Genomic DNA, 20,664 nt, shown 5'->3' on the forward strand with positions numbered 1-20,664 from the left:
ACAGATGCTGGAGGGGTGACACTTTCTGAACCAGCCCTAGATGGAGCTGGTTCAGGAATATAAGTGTTTACCGTTACACTAGGATCAGTTCTAATGTCCTCTTGTAACTGCGGAACTTCTTCTGTAGAGGCAGGGATACTAGAAATAGTTGGAGTAACTAGAGTCTCTGAGGATGTTGAAACACAAGGTTCAAATAAACCAGGAGACTTTGACCCAGTTAAACGAGATCGCTTGGCCCGGAATGGTTTCGTTTTCGGAGTCAAAGACGGTTGACTCGTTAGTCTCCACGAACGACGAGGTTTTGATTGACTTTGTTCCACGATTGCGGATTACTTGATCAACTCAAAATAAAAAGGGGAAAATGTTATTCCAAATTAAATGAATTTTATGACGCTTTGACACAACTTTCTTTTTCAATTTTAAAGAGTCGAGAAAAAGCTAAAGATGACTCTAGTCGCCTTCGATTTTTAATGAGCCTGAAGTGACAAGTGCTTAGATGGACCTTTTCTTTTAAAGAGTCTGAAAAGAAACGAAAGTGACTACTCTAGAAATATAGACAGAGGGATTACCAAACCAATCACAAAACTGCAGAATACTTTTTACGTATGGCAGTCAATCTTCCCAAATGCTGTGTTCAGTGCATTGCGATCGATAGGGCGGTAGACACAGCTTCCTAAGGATAAAGGATATAGCCTATTGTGGTCTCCCAATATATACTCGACGGTACGTGGGAGCACAAGTCTGTACTGGCACTTGTTGTATCAAAGAGGAGGAATCACCCAAACTATGATGAAAATGATAGTTACTAGGCTTTACAACGCCGGAATACATCTTTAGCCTAGACTTCTAGATGTTGTGCGTTAGGTTCCAAAGCGTTTTTATGTTCATTAAGGTTTATTTTACAGTTGATCTTTCTTAAGAACTTTGCCTTTAAGGTTCACCGCGTGATGTAGATATACAATTCCTAAATATGCAATCTAAGATGATAAACAGTCGTTTACTTTCTTTTTGCAATGAAAATCCTAGCTACTAAGGAAAGAGAAGTAAAATTCTTTCAACATAGAGTAGAGAGAACACACTAAGATGCACTGTCCTAAATCAATTTCTGAATGCAGTCTAAATGCAAATGCACATTGTTAACAGGAAAAGTGTCTACTCAGAACGACCCTATCCCACTGAGGTGTGACAGTGACCTCAGAAACAAATAGGGAAAACTACTTTCGTATTCTTCTTTATGAACTATAAACGAAGAGGAATAGGATGAACCAACCTGTGTCTTGCGCTAGTCCTTTGATCCAATCTCTCTCCTCTTTGACAGCTTCCAGCTACCTGCTCCCTTACTTGCCCAGCGTCACCAAGTTCCGGCAAGATCACAGAAGAAGGAAACTACACAAAGACATGGATTTATATTCATAAATAGCTTAGGATCAGATTTAAGCTAAACATACAAATGTAACAAACATCAATGATACACAAGCATGTAGGAGAAACTCAAATAGTTTTATTGATAAAACAAGAAGATCCAGGAGGAGTTACAACCAATGATTCCTGATCCAGCATCAACCTCCCAGCATAGAATCCCCTCTTCCCCTCCAACAAAGCATAAATCACCCAATACTCTGATATCTATCTCAAAACCAATAGCAATTCTCTGCAATGTACAAAATTCCAGCCTCTCGATCTCTTGGTGAGGGATCCATATATAGATGTATGCAAAGAGGATGAGTCAGCTCATGAATTGATTAGTGGCTTCTCTCTGTCAGTTCTTGCTTCCACTTGGAGACTGAGAGCCTCTTACTCATCACTGGTCGAATTCAGTGAGGCAAGTGTCATTGGGAAAGATTCTGGAAGCTTCCATTGTCTCTCCACCTCGTGGAATGACTCTGCCACTTGTCATTTCCCGCTCAACGCACCTTGGTAGTGCATTTAGGTGCATTGCAACGCACCTATCTAGTGTATTTGGGTGTTTTGCAATGCAGCTAGCTAGTGGAGCAGCTAAAATGATCCTGATTTGACTAGTTCTGAGCAGTTTCTGGTGGAGAACTTTTGGGAGAAGCTGTAATTTGTTGACCTTGTTTCTTTAGGAGCTGGAACAACACTTTTAGGGACTTAGGATCCCTTGGTTTATGGACATTTCATGCTTAGAGCTGTAAGGCACAAAAATGTCTATAACAATTGCCCCCTAAAGTATGAGGCCGTTTATCGGGTGAAATGCTTTATTAGGAGGATCCGAAGTTCTTTCAATGCTGGGAGGAGACCTGTAATAAGATACAATACAATACATTATCTTCATATTGTTTTCATGATCTAGCTGAGGCGGGCATTCCCATGCTCAGCTTTATAAATTCATTTTCATGTACATAGGACAGACAATCGTCTGATGGTAGATTGATGATTCTGATGGAGTCATCATCCTTTTGGTAGGATGATTATCTGTGCTGCAATGCTGTACATTTCAATGTCTTTATTTTTCCTGAATATATATCGCAGCCCGGATGGATGAAACTAGATCCGGGGTCTTCAATCTCGTCCGATCTTCACTCGAAGTACAAGTCGATCCATGTGAGAAATGTTTTGAAGTCGAACATGGAAAGACATCGCTTGATTACCAGTCAATGATGTAAACTGTTAACAAGCGCGAGAGGAATCACCGATAATGATAATGACCCTCAAGGTACTGCAGTACAATTCACGTGGTGTGAATAAAGGACTTGGCGTCGAACACCACGCAAAATCTTTCGGTCGAAGGTCATTGATGTATACCTGTCGCCGGAAGTGAGAAACTTGCCATTGAGGCATGCAAGCTTCAAAGTACTGAATGGGGTGTTCCTAGATCAACTTCTTGGATAATGAGCTGATGTCGACAAGAAGCGATCCATCAAAGGAGGGCCTTAATGAATCCCACATCAATGACACGGAACGGAGCAAATGATTTTGATGGAGGTGAAAACGATCTGATGATATATGGTTCAGGGTGGCGGTCATGAAAGAATGAAGTATAATGTATGGTAGTGGATGGGACACAGGTGACTTCTCTGGATGACTTCTCTTGAACATGTCGGCGACACTTATGTGATGGATTGGTAGCATTTACCCCAAATGTGGATGGTATGGCGTGACCATGGTGATGTGACCGGTGAATGAAACAACCCAACCCGACTCAGGCACGGAGTGGAAGTGTCATGTTCAAGAGCGACTTGCTACCAATAAAGTTTCTTTGAGTTTTCTTCCCAATTTTTCCCCAGTCATTGCTGACCAGTACCTCTTTATTTTTGTCAAGCTTGAGGAGGATAACATATGCTTGTTCTATAATTTGCCCTTCGGGCAAACCCATCGCTATGTTTTAACGAGCCTAGCGATAGTGAAACTCGTTCTCGCCTAAAGACAAGTTTGTCGCTATTAATCTTTTTAACGAGTCTAACGACAAAGATAACTCGGTCCTTTTCATTTTTAGAGAGTCTGAAAAGGTACGTAAAGGTAACTCCGAAGTTCCTTTTTCGTCATCTAATCCCTTAAGTCCGAAAAAGTATAAAACAATACAGAAGGGATGAATTTTCGATAGTTTTAACGAGCCGAACAAAACAAGCGCTCGATCTTTTTGTGCAATAATCCCTCAGGTCCAAAAAGATTAAAATCTAGAGGAGGGATAGCACTTCCTGTCGCTTTAACGAGCTGGAAGGCCAAAACTCGGCAATCTTTTCATATTTTACGAGTCAGTTGAAAAGAGCTTAAAGAAGACTCGTCTTTTGAGGAACGAGTGATAAAATGGGTAGCAGCTGATTCCAGGTAAGGTTTGGAATTTTCCAATCACGGCAGTGTCACAAGGATGGCTAGTGAAATCACTCTTCGCAGCTGTTCCTCAAAATGGGTAAACAATCAAATGGAGGTGAATGATCGGCCAATGGAAAAGTGGAGGTGACGGTGCAAACACGACCAAGGCTTTAATGGCTGAAAATGCTTCATTCACGGTGGTTATTTACCGAGGGATAGTTCATTTTTTAACGAGCTTAAACGCGGGTGGAAACATTTGCTCGGTCTTATGTTTATTTTTTAACGAGCTTGAACTATGCGCTAAAACTGCTCGATTAGGTGGTCTTGTTTTGATTTTTACCATAGATAGCTTTGTCCTTCCAAAGATAGTACTGTATTTTTCAACTGCTTCATCAAACTAGTTAGAAATGAACAATATTTGCTTTGAAAACAAGATTAAAACGCTAATATCTTACTTCGAACTACGTAAAAGTAATTAAAAAGTGTTTTTTACCTCTCATTTTACCATTTCATTTGAACTTGGTTTGTTGGAGCTTTGGAGGTGTTTTCCCCCTCGATTTTCATCAGTTGATTTCGGGAGATTCTGTGGATGATTCTCGGTGCCGTCTGGACCAGGTAGGAGCTAAACCTGAGCTCTTTCATTTCATGGTTTCCTTTTTGCATTCTGTGCTTTATTCCCTGCTTTTCTGAGCCCTTGGGGTTTGATGGATACGTTCTGCCATCAACGCACCCTCAGCACATCGAAACCTGCATTGAATGCTGCCCTGTATGAAGGCAGTTTGACATTCAATGCACCTAGAACACTGCTGCAGGTGCGTTGGGCACAGAAAGGGAATTTGTTGCACAGTTTTTGATGGAATTTTTGCCTGTTTCTCATCAAAATCAGGATCTAACTCCTCTCTTGTTTGTTTTTTCAGAGATCTTGGAGCAAAATGACCCTTACATGGCGAGAACGAGAACATGAAGAAGAGGACATGATTGCCCTACATGATCCTGTTACAGTGAACGCGCTGCGGAATTGTGGCTTGCTGAAGTTCTTCCGCATCTCTAGCATGAGACAGCAGATTAACTTACTGAAGTATTTGCTTGACTCTTGGGATCCTATCAACCAGGTTTTCCAGATTAGGGGCAAATCTATCCCCTTGACTGCAGTAGACATCTATTTCTTGACTGGCTTGTCGAGGCGGGGTGCCCCCATCTCTTTGTCAGGTTCGGCCCGAGGAGGCGATTCTGTGAGAGATTATGTCCGCCAGTATTGCAGGGAAGGATCTCAGCCGAGTAAAGACGGCAAGATCATCATCCATGATGTCACTGATAGGTCCCTTAGGACTATCCTATTTACTTTTGGTAGGATGGCCGGTAGCGTGTCTCTTCATGTAGCCAACAGATCCTATATGCAGCATGCCTTGGAATGCCTCCAACCGAAGGTGTTCAACTGGTGCGACGCAGTACTTCTTGTAATGAAAGAACAGTTGACCAAGATAAAGAACGGGAGGTTGAAGAACTTTGGGTTCGGTTCTATTTTGACCGCCTTTGCCTTGGAGAAGATACCACTGATGCAGCCGCAGTACATTGCACTCGATTTACCTTCTCCTACTGAACCACGTATGCAGAGATGGGTTGACCATATGTCTAGGCATGCTGGCCAGTCTCAGATTTCATTTTCTGATACCTTCTTCAGGTGGTTTGATCGTCAGGAGATGGTTTATTCCGAGTATCCATATGCTGGCATGGACTTCCGGGGTGATCCAGATTTGGTACTGCCGGATGGCGAGCAGTGGGGTGCTATTGGTAAAATCTCTGACCATATTGTTGTTTACTATTTTTGTTTATAATGTCCTTGTGCTTTGTTCTATCAAGACTCTAATCAAACTCATGTGTACATGCAGATGTTGGTCCTGTTCGTCCAGTAGTTCGCCTGAGAGTACCAGCTGTTGCCCCAGCAGGAGAGGCCGCCGGAAGGGTTATTCTTCGCGACCTTGATGTGGCCGAGACTCTTACAGCTGTGCAGGAGCAGGTTGAGAGCCTTACTCTCGGTATTCCAGATGTGAGGATCGACGAGCTACCTTTGCAGTTACAGCGGCATACTACTGGTGTGCCCAGACGATGGACTCGTCTCTTACGCATGATCGCACAGGCTGTGACTTGCTATCACGAGCATCATTAGACTAGGGTGCCCCCTAGCATTTTGAGTTTTGGGTCGTGTGACCGATTTTGTCTTGGTTACAGAACATTATGTGTAAACCATAAACAGCTATATATATATTTTTGATTTTCGGAGTTTTATTCTGGTTGAGTTATGTGATCCACATGTAAAACATTGATGATGTGTTTCTTTTTATAAATGTTGCAAATGTCTATCTAACACATAGTTTGCTAATGAGTCGGTTAATGTGTTTAAGTTTCTGGAAATATGTTGGTATTGAATAAGATCAAATTGTCTTTCCAAAATCTTAACCCTTAGGAACATGCGATAAATAGCTGGGTTTCGGACGGAATATATACCATTGAGTTGTAGTATTACGAGCTGTGAGTCTAGCCTGACGATTAGTCGGCGTATACCATGAGTGATGGCATCAGAGAGAAGTTCTATCAACGCGCTATATTCAGCGATGTTATTCGTTGATTGACCAATACATACACCTCTGAAACTTACTAACTCGCCGCTTGGATCAAAAATGGCCCAGGCTGCGGAGGACAGGTTCCGCGAACTACGACTCGCTCCGTCGGCATATCCAACACATGGCTCCAATAGGTTTGACATCTGCAATAAATGTAAAAAGTGGATTACTCGACCAAAACAAACACTCTAGCGAAAACAAAAATATAACAAAAGCATATTGGTTACTACTAGGCGTAGTAACGCTTGAGGTACAACCCATTACGAGGTTGCGCCAGTGGAATTCCGTCGTAATCCATCAACTCGTAGGCTCCTTTTGCTAACACTCGTTTAACAATATAGGGGCCCATCCATAAAGACTTAAATTTACCTGCTCCCAATTTATCGGATTCTTGGTCGTAAAGCAGGACCAAGTCACCTTCCGAGAAGACACGGGGTTTGACATTTTTGTCGAACTGCGCCTTGACTCGTTTCTTATGGGCTTCGTTAGCCAACACGGCGTCACGACGGGTTTCATCCAATTGGATTAATTCCAAGAAACGAGCTTCTTCTTCTGAAGTTCCGGGGAGGAGATCGATTGCGAGTTTGAGAGACGAGATTTCACACTGGACTGGTAAGACTGCTTCCAGGCCATATACCAGTTGGAAGGGTGTGAACCCGGTTGCATTCCTTACCGATGTTCGGTAAGCCCACAAAGCTGAGTACAGGATTAGGTGCCATCTTCTTTTGTGAACTCCGATCATCCTTTGCAGCATGCGCTTCAGGACCTTGTTGATTGCTTCAACTTGTCCGTTGGCCTGCGGATAATATGGAGTAGAGCTGTCGTGAGATAGCCCTAGTTTGGCAGCTAATTCAACCATCATGTGATTGCGAAAATGCGATCCATGATCTGTGACTATAGCCTGTGGTACGCCGAATCTGGCGACTACATGATTGAAAAAGAAAAGGGCAGCTGTTTCACCAGTATTATCTAATGTAGGCATCGCCTCGGCCCATTTGGTAAAATAGTCAACTGCGACTATGATATACCCATGCCCCCGGTCGAGGTGGGGTTACATGTCATGAAATCGATGCCCCATTTGGCGAATGGCCCAACAGCAACTATTGGCTGTAGAGGTGCGGGTGGTCTTCTGGTTTTGCTATCAAAAATTTGACAAGCATGGCAACTTCTGACTGCGGTTATGCAATCTTTGAACATTGTTGGCCAGAAGTATCCTGCTCGTAAGATTTTTTGTGCTGTAGCATATCCAGATTGATGCCCCCCACACGCGCCTGAATGACACTCATTCAGGACTTTTTCGGCCTCCTCATGGGTGAGGCACCTTCTCAGAACTGTATCAATACCACGACGGTAAAGTGTATCACCGACGATCATGTAGTCTTTTGCTTGGTATCGAATACGTTTTTGTTCAGAGTGAGAGGTGTTTGGCCTGAATTTTTGGGTTTGGAGATAAATGATTATATCCCCATACCACTCATTGCTTGTAGATATCAGAAACAAACTTTCATCCACGATTGATTCTTCGGATGTTTCATCGTTGGACGACGATGGGAGATCGCATAATAATTCTGCGAAAACTAGAGCTTTCTTTGACTTGGATTTCACAAATTCCAGATCAAACTCTTGAAGGATTGCTATCCATTTTGAATATTTTCCCCCCAGCAACTGTCGCGACAATATATAAGTCATGGGGTTGCAATCTGACAGAATGGTAGTTTTCCGAAAGAGGACATAGTGTCGAAATCTTTGTATCGCTTGAACAGCTGCAAGCGCTAGTTTTTCAACATAAGAATATTTGCTTTCTGTATCATTTAAGTTCTTACTTAAATAATATATAGGATGTTCAATTCCATCGACTTCTTGAACTAAAACCATTGCGATGGTCGTATCTGCTGCAGCCAGATACAGGTTAAAATCTCTTTGATAATCGGGGGCGTACATTAATGATGCTTTCATTAGGGAATCTTTTAAAGCATCAAAGGAAGCTTGCGCAACCTGATCCCAGACAAAGGGTACCCCCTTTTTCAAAAGACGTGTATAACCTTTAGCAAGTTCGGCGTAATTTGGAATGAACCTCCTCAGAAAGTTTGCTTTCCCTTGGAGTTTCTGAATCTGAAGCAAATTTGAAGGTGGAGGCAAATTTATGATTGCCTGGACCTTACACGGGTCGAGACGAATCCCATCCTTGGAGACTACAAAGCCAAGTAAACGACCAGAACTGACGCAAAATACACATTTGTGCGGATTGAGTCGTATCTTGTAGTGTCGGCAACGTAGAAATATCGCTCTTAAATGCTGCGGATGATCAGTCCGCTTTCGCGAATGAGCCGGAAGGTCGTCGAGGTAAGGTTGAACGATGTTTTTGATGTCATGGAAGGCATAATTCATTGCCCTCTGAAACGTCGCCCCTGCGTTCTTTAAACCAAAGGGTAATTTTCGATATGCGAATGTGCCCCACGGACAAATGAATGCAGTCTTTGACTGGTCCTGTGGGCGGATATTTATTTGATTATACCCGGAGAATCCATCCATGAATGAAAAGATTTCGCATCCGGCGCATTCATCAATTATCTGGTCAATGAAGGGTGTAGGGTAGTTGTCTTTTGGACAAGCTTGATTTACATCCCTATAATCGACGCACACTCTAATTGTCCCTTGTTTTTTCATAACCGGGACAATATTCGATACCCAATCGGTTAGCGGAACCGGGTAGATGAAACCAGCATGGAGGAGTTTTTCAACTTCTGCCTTAATGGCAGCGGCTTTCTTGGGGTGCACCTGCCTTAGCCGTTGTCGTACTGGTTTGACATCTGGATACATCTTAATTTCGTGTTCAACGATACTCGAGTCGATGCCTGGCATTTCACTGTATGACCAAGCAAAGACATCTCTGAATTCGCGAAAAAGAGCGTTATATATTTCCAGTTCTGAAGGAGAACAACATTTGCCAACATAAATATTCTCTACAACATCTGTTTTAGTCGAGATATTTATGGCTATAGTCTCTTCTATGTTGGACAAGTTTCGCTCGGAATTTACAGTATTTGATAGAAAATCAACTACTGAAGGATGGTAAAGGTCATTTTGAGTATCTTCTTCATCATTCAGAAGAAGAGAACGATGGTGGGAATCATTCCATGGTGCTCCTTCAACTACCATAGCTTGGAGAATTCCTTCGTCGGTGCCATGCACTTGCGACCAAGGATCTGAAGGAGTACCATATTCTCTAGACCTATCTATCCAAACGCTTGATGAGCGTTGATTTGGGTTTGCCTCCCATGCCAGAAACATTGATTGCTATAATATTTCTATTGGGCTCGGGGGAAAAACCATTGCATGATCCATGTTGATATCGTTTTCTGAGATCTTTGTGGAAGATATCATGTTGCAGGTTCCTATCGACGCTACTTCCGCCAGATTGATTGGAGGTGGAAGAGCGAAAGTTCCCATTAGTATAGGATCTTTTAGTAGGCCTACTCCGATATTCTGAAGCGAATGGGGGCTTCCATGGATCATGGGAATGCTTCCTGTAACTTGAGAACCATTGGGGAGGAAGTTTTTTTGGTCGACGATTGTAATCCCTCCCTGAAAGGGAAATGCAATCTTTCTAAAATAGGTCGACACAACAGCTGCCATGGCATATATCCATGGTCGTCCTAGTAGGATGTTGTAATCAAGATTCCCATCGATGACTTCAACATCTATTTCTATTGTTTTCCCTCCTAGTTCAACTTTCAAGTTATTTAGGATACCGTATGGGGTATATGTCCTTCCGTCGAATGCTTTTAATGTTGTCGCAGATCGCGACAAGGTTGGAGATCCTAAAGTTTTCCAGCAACTCATCGACATAATACATGTAGATGCCCCCTCATCAATAATCGTTCTATGAACAGTTTTGTTGAGGGCTTTCACTTGAACAAGGAAAGCTAATTGAGCTGGTAACTGAGGATCGTACCCTTTGTGGTCGAAGGATACAAGATTGGAATCCTTTGGATCAATCCCACCAATGGCCGATAACAAAGCCTGCCTTTGGGATGGGCAATTTTGTAGTACTTCAAGAGTCGACATAGCGGATGGCGATTGGGCCAAATCTTCCACTATGTTATAATGCTGCGCCGCTCTAGCGCGGGGATTAAATGTCGACTTGTGTACTACTCCCTTCGGCGGTTTTATTGTCAATTCAGGGATGGTGGGTGGTACAACTTCTGTCGAAGTTGTTGTCGAACTACTTGGTTGATCTTTATCCTTGTTGTTCGACAGGTTCGGATTCCCGTAATCTTTGTTCCTTGTCGAAATCAAAGCATCATTCTGCTGTTTTGAAATCGACAACATTAGCACTTGAGACGGGGAAGCATTTCCACTTTCAACCAGATTTGTTCCTGGATTCGGAAACGGATCAGTTAACACTGCTGAGGTTTTCGAACTCTTAAAGAATCTCTTAAGCTCAGCTTTGTATGGACATTCTCTCGTCCAATGATCCTCATCGCATATCATGCATGGAGTTTTTGGTTTCCTATTTCCAGGAGGGTTTGAAGAAGATTTTTCAGGTGATGATTCATCCTGTTTCTTCTTCTTCCCTTTGCCTTTCTTCTTGCTTCCTGGTTGTTTGGTTTCTTTTCCCTTATCTGTCGATACGGCTTTTACTTCCGAAGCAAGAAGTTCGTCTTTTGCATTTTGATTTGAAATCTTACGGGCCTTCCTGGACATAGCCTTTGTCGATTTCGTGTCTGTTGTGCCAATCACGCCATCGCCGGCGTGAGAGTCATTGTTCGATTTAGGAGGAGGAGGAATTGAGAATTCCGGTCTAGGGGCATCAGGTATTTTGTCGTAGAGCGTGCCGGACTGAGTGTAAATCAAGTCCAAATATTGTGCACGAGCGATCACTTGCTCTTCCATTACGACTCCCCCCTTTGCCACATCTTCCGTGATGGAAGGCAGTAATGACTTGATAAACCATTCAGCTAATAGCTGATCGGGAACGTATGTTTTTACCATCCTACGACGACGTCGCCACTCATGTATATGATCAGATATGTGAGTGGCGGTTGTCTGTTTAAAGTTGGTAAGCAGTTCCGTTCCCATTTCATACCTTATCGGTAATTGAAAATGGGTTAAAAAGGTTGTGGCTAAGGTGCTGAAGTTGTCGAACGAAGCTCTAGGCAATTCAATGTACCATTTTGCCGCTGGACCCGTTAACGTCCTCTGAAAAAGGCGAAGTCTTATCGAATCATCATTTAAAGTGTTTGATGAACACCATAGATGAAATGTCATCACGTGATTCGATGGATCTTCACCCGGATTTCCATTAAATTTAGGAATATCTGATGGAAGTTTATGTGGAATCGCTGGCCACCAAGGGGCGTAAGCAATTGGATCGTTTGTTAATCGGTTTAAATCAGGTAACTCTAAAGTTGCCACGAATGGTAACTGTTGATTCAGGTTAGGTGAAGCATACCCAAGATACAATGGAATCGCCTGAGCAGTTGGTCTTTGCATACCGGCATAATGCATTTGATGCTGGTATGTTTGGTAAGGTTGGTGGACTTGACCATTATAAAATGGTTGATTTTGACCGTTTTGAATGTACGACTGTCCACTATTTGCAAAGATCTGTTGCTCAACACCCTGGTATACTAGTTGGAATTGTGGTTGTTGGTATTGCACCAGCCACGGTTGTGAAGCCATGTGCTGCTGCCCGATACTAAACGTTTGACCAAGGTGAGGGGTAATTGTACCCGTCTGGGCCTATGTCACCCCACTATTCGGGGATTGTGGTTGAGTCGCAGGGTCAAGGGGCTGTTGCATTATAACCTGAGAAACTTGAGGTTGACATACAATAGGCAGCGCTTGAACTTGCGACACCGTCACAATAGCTGGCGTAGTTGGTATGTTTGACACAGGTACGCATTGTTGCATTGAATATACAACTCTTAGTTGTTGAGGTAGTATAGGTACCCAACCACTTGAGGTAATTCCAGTATAACATGAATGTTGTTGTGAACTCCCGTATGGATACCCTCCCGGAGGAGATAATGAAAGGGCATACTGCCCCCCATACGGTGGTAATCCAGAACTCAAGGGAATTGTTTGTCCTAGGGGACCGGACTGCCCAAATTGACCTCTAAATGGATCAATTTGTTGAGACTCAACATAAGAGTTTCCGGATATAATTCCGGATGAACAAACAGGAATGGACCAGACTGTCGAAATAGCCCCTGGATGGGCTCCTTCTAGCAGTTGTGGGCTAGTCGGGACAGATGGTATGCCGGCGAACATTGTCGGAGTGACAACAGGGAGTTCTGTCGTCACTGTGTCAGAAGACACAGTCCTAGATGTTGACAATTGTTCAGACATTTGTAGTCTATCCAAAAGATTACCTAGCGATTCTACAGGAACTTCTGCTGGTGGTAGACTAACTTCTGATGTCGAAGGAAATAGAGTGATCCCGACTCCAAAGTGCATTGGAGTACTTGCTTGAGGATCTTCTACAATTTCTTCTATCGCAATCAGACCAGGTGGAAGGGGAAGACCGTCAGGTCCGTAAAATGTTTCTGGTGCCGAAGAGGCAGCGACAGATGTTTGAAGAGTAAGACTCTCTGAACCGGTTATAGATGGAACTGGTTCAATAACACAAGTGTTTATTCTGAAACTAGGATCAGTAACACTGTCCTTTTGTGGCTGTTGAACTTCTTTTGTTGAGGCATGGATTCCAGAAATGTTTGGAGTAACCGGAGTCTCTGATGTCGTTGGAACACTTGTTCTAACTTTGATAGGATACTTGGATCCGGTTAAACGAGTTCGCTTTGTCCGTACTTGTTTCGCTTCCGGAGACAAAGACGGTTGACTCGTAAGCCTTCGCGAACGACGGGGTTTCAATTGACTTTCTTCCACGATTGCGGATTACTCGATCAACTAAAATAAAAGGGGAAGTATGTTTCCGTATTAAATGAATTTTAGACGCTTTTGACACAACTTGTTTTTTCAGTTTTTAAGAGTCGAGAAAAAACAAAAGATGACTCTAGTCTCCTTCGATTTTTAATGAGCCTGAAGTGACAAGTGCTCAGATGGACCTTTTCCGTTAAGGAGTCTAAAAAGGAACGAAAGGGACTGCTCTAGAGATCTAGGTAGAGGGAGTACCAAACCAATCGCAAAACTGCAGAATACTTTTTACGGTACGGTAGTCAATCTTCCCGAATGCTGTGTTCGGTGCATTGCGATCAGTAGGGCGGCCGACACAGCTTCCTATGGATAAAGGTTTTATGCCTATCGGGGTCTCCAAATATATACTCGACGGTACGTGGGAGCACAAGTCCGTACTGGCACTTATCGTCTCAAAGTGGAGGAATCACCCAACCATCAGTGAGGACAACAGTTACCAGGCTTTACGACGCCGGAATACGTCTCTAGCCTAGACCTCTAAATGTTGTGCGTTAAGTTACAAAGCGTTGTTAAGTTCATTGAATTTATTTTAGGTTGATCTTTCTTATGAAGTTTGCCTTTTGGGTTCACCACAAGATGTAGATGTAATTCCTAAAATGCAATCTAAAGATCATAAGCAAGCTTTTATCTCTTTTCAGCAATGAAAATCCTAGCTACAAGGGGAAAAGAAAGACAAAATCTTTTCTCAAAGAGCAAAGAGCACACTGTAAATGCACTTTTCCTAAATCAAGCCAAACAGACTGTCAATATGCAAATGCACATGTGCATGTATTTGTTTTTCACTTTCTTAATATTGATGCCTAAAAAGAAAGTTGTTGTACAAATTTGAATTCGTTTTCAAGTGAAAAACACAAACAAGCTTCTTTTCGAAATCAAAAGGTAGAGACGATTACGACACTTTATGATTTTGAAATAAACACTTGTTTCGACACTAGAAATTCACAAATTCAAGCCAAAGGCAAAAGTAAAAGAATAATCAACTATCAACAACAAATAAACTTTCTCCTAAGATCAAAATCGACACTTATGACAGATCCAAATCAAAGGACGACAGTATGGCTATTCTACTTTTGCAATGGGAAACTGTAAATGACGCAACAAACACACAAAAACACATACAGTTTCTTTTATACAACTGAGGCGGAATTAAGGCAAAGAAAAGGGGCTTTTAAATAGACACACACACTGATCACAGGCTGCAAAAATCAGAGACAAAACTGAAAAAATTGAGCAAAGAACCTCAGCTGCACAAGGCTAGGCTGATCAACGCACCTGCTACACAAAGAAACTGGATTGCAACGCAGGTATCCCTCTCGGGAACTACGTTGAAATGCAGAATCTCTTCATAGAGCCTGCGCTGGGGCAGAAACGAGAATTCTATCCGGGTTCTGGGTCACGGTTTGCAGTTTAATCTATGGTTTTTGGCCGAGTAAAAGCAATCAGTAATGCACAATCAGAGGGTTGATTTAAAAGAGGTTTAATAGCTATCACAAAGGGTAATCAGATCATTTTTGAATCAGCTATTCAAATCATAAATAGATCCAGTGAATGGATTGAAGCAGCAGATGTCTACTTTGCATTTGTTAATGGCAAATGCAGTTCGATTCGATACTTCTAAGTTTATGAAACAAACAACAAGAGAAACACAAACAAACTAACTAGACACGTTCCCCAGTGGAGTCGCCATTTTGTTAACGGGAAAAGTGTCTATTCAGAACGACCCTATCCCACTGAGGTGTGACAGTGACCTCAGAAACAAACAGGGAAAACTACTTTCGTATTCTTCTTTATGAACTATAAACGAAGAGGAATAGGATGAACCAACCTGTGTCTTGCGCTAGTCCTTTGATCCAATCTCTCTCCTCTTTGACAGCTTCCAGCTACCTGCTCCCTTACTTGCCCAGCGTCACCAAGTTCCTGCAAGATCACAAAAGAAGGAAACTACACAAAGACATGGATTTATATTCATAAATAGCTTAGGATCAGATTTAAGCTAAACATACAAATGTAACAAACATCAATGATACACAAGCATGTAGGATAAACTCAAATAGTTTTATTGATAAAACAAGAAGATCCAGGAGGAGTTACAACCGATGATTCCTAATACAGCATCAACCTCCCAGCATAGAATCCCCTCTTCAGCTCCAACAAAGCATAAATCACCCAATACTCTGATATCTATCTCAAAACCAACAGCAATTCTCTGCAATGTACAAAATTCCAGCCTCTCGATCTCTTGGTGAGGGATCCATATATAGATGTATGCAAAGAGGATGAGTCAGCTCATGAATTGATTAGTGGCTTCTCTCTGTCAGTTCTTGCTTCCACTTGGAGACTGAGAGCCTCTTACTCATCACTGGTCGAATTCAGTGAGGCAAGTGTCATTGGGAAAGATTCTGGAAGCTTCCATTGTCTCTCCACCTCGTGGAATGACTCTGCCACTTGTCATTTCCCGCTCAATGCACCTTGGTAGTGCATTTAGGTGCGTTACAACGCACCTAGCTAGTGTATTTGGGTGCTTTGCCACACAGCTAGCTAGTGGAGCAGCTGAAATGATCTTGATTTGACTAGTTCTAAGAAGTTTCTTGTGGAGAACTTCTGGGAGAAGCTGTAATTTGTTGACCTTGTTTCTTTAGGAGCTGGAACAACACTTTTAGGGACTTAGGATCCCTTGGTTTATGGACATTTCATGCTTAGAGATGTAAGGCACAAAAATGTCTATAACACACATGCATGTATTTGTTTTTTCAGTTTCCTTAATGTGAGAATGACAAAAAGAAAACTAAGCACAGATCTGAACTATCTTTTCTCAAAGCGACACTTTAGCAATTTGTTGTTCAAAAATGAAAGGAAGACTAAGACGACACTTTCAATTTTGACTTGAAAACTGCTTTCGACACTTCAAAGAATTGATGATTCAAATCAAATACAATAGCAAAAGCGTAATCGACTATCTAAAAGAGGAAGAATTTACGACACTCTTTTCTTTGACCGAAAACGACACTTACAACACTTTCAAATCAGAAGACGACAATTTGATCAAGCTACTTTTTGCAAAGGAGAACTGTAAATGTTGAAAAATACATAAAAAACATTCACAATTCTTTATCAATGGAGGCTGAATAATGCAAAGGAATAGAGCTTCAACAGTGATATACTGATCATAGACAACAAAACTACTGAATAAAGCTGAAGACAATGAAGAAAAAACCAAAATCTGGAGGCAGAAATAGTCTCACTTAATCATCTCACCTGTAACACAGGGAAATAGGGATGCATCTCACCTGCAACACGTGGGAGGTGCGATGCATCCAAGTTGCCAATGAGAGACAGTGTGATGGTCCAGGGACGAGACTGAGCTTGGTTTTCACTCACAATTTGCAGCTAAGTTCAGGGATTTAGGCTGAGCTAATGATAGGCAGTAAACACAAAGTATAGGGACTGATCTAATGAGGTTATTTGAGCTATCACCAGGGCACTTAGGATGTTTGCAAGTCATATGTTCAGTTCATAAACTAACCTGGAGATTGACTGAAGCAACGTGGATCTACTTTGCAATTGCATAGAAAAAGCAGTTCGAAGGCTAGCTGGCTTAACTTCAGGCTCCGTCTGTAGTTTATAAAGCAAACAACAACAACTAACAGTCAAACTATTCGTTCCCTAGCGGAGTCGCCATTTTGTTATTGGGAAAACTAGTGTCCATTTAGAGCTGCTAGTCCCACTAAGACGGGTAGCTATCTTAGAAACAAACAAACTAAAGTTAGTTGTGTTTTCCTTTATGAGAGATAGATGAGAGAGAAGAAAAGAGTACCAACCTCAGTCTTTCGCTTGGCTCCTTGCTTGTTTCCTCCCCACTTTGACAGAGCTTTGCCACTCTTTCCTCACTTGTCTCACTTCAAAGAACACCTATAGAGTCAAAACAACATAATACCATCAAAGCATAGAGATCTATAACCATAAACAATATAGGATCATATGTATATTAACCATACAAATGCATACACCAATACAAGATTATGAAATATACAAGAATATGGAGGAAAACTCAAATAGCTTTATTGATAAAAGTAGTAGAAGAGAGGATTACAACCCAGCGGTCTGACCCAGCGCCATCCTCCCAACATGAAATCCCTCTTCACCTCATGAAAAGCTAGATCACCCAACAATAAAATGCTTCACAGAGAAACTAACAGCACTTCCTTACAAAATACAAAATTCTAGCCTATGGATCTCTAAGATGAGGGATCCATATATAGATATTTGCAGGTGGGTGAGTCAGCTTCTGGGATTTTGATTAGTGTCATTTCTCTGATAGTTTTCGGTTCCACTTGGAGATTTCATGATCTCTTACTCATCCCTAGGCGAATTCAGAGAGGCAAGTGTCAAATGAGAAGTTTCTAGAAGATTCTATGGGTTTCCACCTAGAAAACTGCCTCTGCCATTTGTCTGCTCTCACTCATTGCACCCTACAAAAGGGCTTTTCAGTATGCATTTCACCCTCTATGTGTAACAGGTGAGATGCATCGCACCCTCAGCATGGAGCAGTCTATATGGTCCAGTTTTGACTAGTTCTGAGCAGTTTTTCAGGGAGAACTTCTGGGAAATGATGTAATCAACTGACCTTGTTCCTTTAGGGTATGAAACAACACTTTTAGGGGTTTAGAATCCCTTGGTTTATGGACATATGTGATTGGCGTTGCAGTTCCCAAATATCTCTATAACATTGAGCCCCTATTTCCTTGCACAATTCCTTGAGAATCTAGGTCCCTATTATTTAGGAAATTCCTCAAATTTATTGTTCAATTCCCAAGGTTCATCATCTGACTACATGCAACACTTGTACACTCAATACTAGTCTACAAATGATGTTACATTACCTTGGAATCTCCACCACAGTTGGGGAACTCAAATTCTCTGCATGCACTAGCTATTTTGGGTTGATTCATTAGTAAACTGGATGATCATTGAGTTTGACTGAAGTCTCACTGCTTAGTTGATCTTCCATTAGTTCCTCCAATAGTTGAACTAGTTTAACTGAAAACAAATTGAAATAACTTACCTTGATTGCCACAAATTAGAAATCACACATGCTTAACTGAACTTTGACTTCTCTAACTCGAATTTATTGAGCTAACTGAGTGACAAGAGCCATGTCACCTTAGTTAACTACATCCAAGTTGTTCGTTGATGTGGAAATTTGAATTTTCTCAATTTAATCAAGGCAAAATTAAATTGAGAATTTCGTGTTTCATTTTTCAACGCTCCCTCTAAACAAGAAAGGGATTATCAACCACCCCTAACTTTTACCTGTGGAACTCGAACTCCCTTGTTGATAACTCTGTCAAAATGTCAGCATCTTGTTCCTTTGTTGGAATGTATTTTAGCAACATTATCTTCCTGTGCACACAGTCCCATAAATGTGGATATCAAATATCTATATGCTTGGATCGATAGTCAAAGAAAGGATTCTTAGAGAACTTGATGAAAATATGACTATCACATTAGATCACAATAGGATCCATCATCTAACCAAATAATCCCACAAGCATCTTTCTCATAAGAATCACCTCACATGTTTCTTAACTTCCAACCATGTATTCTAATTCCTCCAAGATGAGTGCCACGGATATTTTCTTCATGTTGTACTAGGAAACAATTGTGGACACAACACTGAAAATTCCACCTGATTTATTCTTTCAGTTTGATGGAATCCCCGCCCAATTTGCATTTGTGAAGCCACACAGCTTCACTCCCTCTGTTTGTATGCACCATAGACCAAACCAGGTAGTGCCTCTGAGGTACCATAGAACATGCTTAACTTCCTTCCAAAAAATTTGGTTGGACTAACCATAGGTTGTCTCAGCTGGTTGATTTCATATCACATATCTAGTCGTGTGTTCACAAGATACATTAGTGAACCCACTAACTATCGATAAATGGTAGCATCCACTTCTTCACCTAAAGTGGCATCCTCCTTCCTCTAGCTAGTCGCTAGAGGTGTTTCCATGGGTTTGCAACTCTCCATACATAATCTTTGTATTATCTCATTTTCATACTTGCCTTTAGAGAGAAATAGTTCCCCATCACCTTGGCATACTTCCAATCTGAGGAAGTAGTGCATGAGACCCATGTTCTTCAATTCAAATTCCCTTGCAAGGTTCTCCTTTCAAGATATGATCATTTTTGCATCACTAGTTAAAATTAAATCATCGACATATAGTATAATAATGAACAATTTACCTTATAAAAAAATATGATAGAGGTTTGAATTTGCTTCACTTTTGGTGAAGCCCAAACCGGTGAGATAGCTATCGATCCTAGTGTACCAAGCATGGGGTTATTGTTTGAGATCGTACAACACTCGCTTGAGTCTGTACACATGAGACTCACAGTCAAATTTTTCAAAACCCGCGAGTTGCTCGATGTATACCTCCTCCCCAATAACCCCATTGAGCAATGTTGTTTTCTTCATCCATCTGGTGGATCTTCCACCCCATCTATGCAACCAGAGAAAGAATTTATCTAATGAATGAGTACCTTGCCATAGGATCAAAGGTCTCCTCATACTCAATTCCTTCAACTTGAGAGTACCCCTTGGCCACAAATTTGGCCTTGTACTTCTGCTATGCTTCTGTTTCTACCAGCTTTACCTTGAAGATCCATCTCAAACCCACAACTAATTTATCTGTTGGTCTTAGGACCACTTCCCAAACACTATTCTTTACAATGGATTCGTATTCCTCCACCATTTCATCAACCCATACATTTTTCTCTACTGCTTCCTCGAAATAGGATGGCTCAGTCTCTACAAGATCAGTCATTAGAGCCATGTAGCCAGCATACCGATCTGGTGACCTTCTTTGCCTACGCAAATATGAAGTAGCTCCCACATTCTCCCTCGCATCTTGAACAAGTCTATTAGCTTCCATGGTCTGTCACACGGAATCTGTCAAGGGTGCGGACACGACTGACCTTCCTAGAAGTCTAAGACATTCTAATGACAAACAAGACAAAATGGAGTGATCTTTCTCTAAATACACCTTTTACAACATGAAAACTACAAGTGTTTAGGCTTACCTTATTCCAAAACGTTGTTGTTGAAGTCCGTTCTTGACGATCCGGATGAGCTCCTCCTTCAAGTCAATTCCTGCAACCACAAACAATCAAACAATTACCAAGCACTTGCATTTCATATAATAAAACATATATTCAACATGCAGACCAAGGAACACATGAAATAACTCATTAACACAAGCTATTGAGAAAAATAAACCAGTTTGTATTAATAACGAAACAAAGAAACTCTTACAACCTGGCCTTGGTGTTGTGC

At 41.7% G+C, this 20,664-nt stretch overlaps 1 pseudogene; it reads right to left on the bottom strand.

The window, feature by feature from the left end:
* LOC149254130 (acyl-coenzyme A oxidase 4, peroxisomal pseudogene) overlaps positions 1-20,263 on the bottom strand; it is a 30,404-nt pseudogene extending 10,141 nt beyond the window's left edge.
* Between the last annotated feature and the right edge of the window lie 401 nt (positions 20,264-20,664).

This window comes from Pinus tabuliformis, chromosome 7 (genome assembly GCF_031772625.1).
Source record: "Pinus tabuliformis cultivar Carrire ecotype Pingquan chromosome 7, CPIR1, whole genome shotgun sequence".
Lineage (NCBI taxonomy): Eukaryota > Viridiplantae > Streptophyta > Pinopsida > Pinales > Pinaceae > Pinus > Pinus tabuliformis.